Raw genomic sequence first — 2458 nt, 5'->3', positions numbered from 1 at the left:
TGTAACAAGTGATAGGACAAGAGGAAATGACTTCAGGTCGCACCAGGGGTGGTTTAAGTTGGATACAAGAACTTCTTCACTGAAAGGGTTCTGGAACAGGCTGCCCAGGAGGTGATTGAATCCCCATCCTTGGAGGTGTTTAAGACTAGCCAAGGTGTGGAGCTGAGTGCCATGGTTTAGCACCAGACTTGGCAGAGTTAGAGACTGGTTGGACCGGATGAGCTTAAAGGGCTTTGCCAACTGAAGCAGTTCCATGAAGAAGCAATGAAGAGACACATCTGCAAAGCTTTTTGGGCCTGAGAAGGTTACAAGCCCCACCTAACTTTGCCATTGGAATGGGCTGCCAGGGAGGTGGTGGAGTCCCCATCCCTTGAGGCGTTGAAGCCAAGCCTGGCTGGGGCACTTAGTGCCATGATCTGGCTGATTGGCCAGGGCTGGGTGCTAGGTTGGACTGGATGAGCTTGGAGCTCTCTTCCAACCTGCTTGATTGTATGACTCTATCTGAGCTGTCATTGTGCTGCTTCAGAGGATTCTATGCCCTGCTCTGCTCAAGTGCTCCAGCCACCCCCTCCTTCTAAGTACTTCAGCAAAGGAAGCTCCTCAAGCTCCCCTTTTCATCGAAGCAGGGAGAACTGCAGCAGCACAGCCCCCATCTTCAGAGAGATCTCCATCACAATGGATCTCCTGCTGCCATTGACCACCACTACCTTCCTCTCTTCACTTGGAGGGATGAAGTCACCAGCTCTAGTCACGCTTGACCCAGTGTGTGTGGGGAGGGGACACACAAACACAGAGGAGACAGTTCCTGTGCTGCCCTCCCTGGGCCCTCTCACGCATGCCTTGTGTCACAGCCATCTTCATTGGCTCAAGACCTGTCTCCAAGGCCTGGAGCTGGGGATCACGTCATGGCTCTGGGTAATCACTTGCTGTTGGCTGTTTCCTGGGAGGAAAGGAAAGGCAGGAAGGAAAAACAACAACTGGTCAGAAGTTCCACTCCTGCCAAAAAAATCTATTTCCCTCCCTCCCCCCCCCAAAAAAAAAGGAGAAATAAAAGGGAAGGATGAATCAGAAGAGCAGCTTTGGGTCGGGAGTGGAGACTTCTGCCAGGCAGTACTCTGCAGCAGGACTTCTTGGTGTCTGCTGGGGGACAGTTGGCTCTGAACAGGGGCCAAGTGAGTATGTGCAATAGCCTGGGTTTTCTTTCAGCTGCATCAGAGAAGCCCTTGGGGCTGAAGGTCACTGTGTAGCTCTTGTACCATCCTAGTGCTGCTGGACCTCGGTTCCCAAATGGCAGATGAGACAGCAAAGCTGGGCTTAATGAAGGAGTTAGGGAGTTGAGGTGGAAAATGCCATTGGGTTGCTGTGTCACTGACATTTAAAGCTGACCTAAGTGAGAGGAATGGCTGGATCAAGCCTTCTTCGGTGGAGCATCAGTCAAGCTGAGTGCACCTGGACTCCAAACACCTCTGAGCCTGCCTTTCCAGCTGTGTGACCTGTGACACCCCTGTCCCCAGGCATCGAGAACCTCTCGGGAGCATCCCGACAGTGAGAGAAGCGAGAACCAGACAATAGTGAGGAGAAAGAAGCAGAAGCCTGCCAGTACTGCATGCCAGGTCAGAGCTGGGATCATCCAGGGAGCAAGGAAGCCCCAGGGATTGCACCTAGCGTGGTGGAGGGGAAGAAGGTTGGAGGGATGCAGGGAGGGAGGGAGGGATGGATGGATGGATGGATGGATGGAGGTGAATGGCCTGGAACACAAACCCTGTGAGGAGTGGCTGAGGGAGCTGGGGGGGTGCAGCCTGCAGAAGAGGAGGCTCAGGGCAGAGCTCATTGCTGCCTGCAGCTGCCTGCAGGGAGGCTGTAGCCAGGTGGGGTTGGGCTCTGCTGCCAGGCAGCCAGGGACAGAAGAAGAGGACACAGCCTGAAGCTGTGCCAGGGCAGGTTCAGGCTGGATGTGAGGATGAAGTTGTTGTCAGAGAGAGTGATTGGCACTGGAATGGGCTGCCCAGGGAGGTGGTGGAGTGGCTGTGGCTGGAGGTGTTGCAGCCAAGCCTGGCTGGGGCACTTAGTGCCATGGTCTGGTTGGTTGGGCAGGGCTGGGTGCTAGGTTGGGCTGGAGGAGCTTGGAGCTCTCTGCCAACCTGCTTCATTCTATGATTCTGTGGATGGATGGAGGGATGGATGGACGGACGGAGGGAGGGATGGATGTAGGGATAGGGGTGGGTGGATGGATGGACGGAGGGAGGGAAGCAGGAGAGGCTGCGGCATGGGCGCGGGGCTGGCCGCAGGCTCCCCGCGGGCTCCATGTGGGCTCGGCCTCACGTGACCCCGCACGCCACGCCCCTACGGCGCTCACCCCGCGCGGCGCGGGGGCGGGCGTGACGTCACGCGCGCTGACCAATGAGGGCCCGGCCCGGCGCGCTGGGCGGGGCCGGCAGTGGCGGGCGGTGATGTCAGG

This window comes from Pogoniulus pusillus, chromosome 39 (genome assembly GCF_015220805.1).
Source record: "Pogoniulus pusillus isolate bPogPus1 chromosome 39, bPogPus1.pri, whole genome shotgun sequence".
In the NCBI taxonomy this organism is placed as follows: Eukaryota; Metazoa; Chordata; class Aves; order Piciformes; family Lybiidae; genus Pogoniulus; species Pogoniulus pusillus.
The sequence above is the reverse complement of the archived record's forward strand: the minus strand, read 5'-3'. Positions refer to the sequence as shown.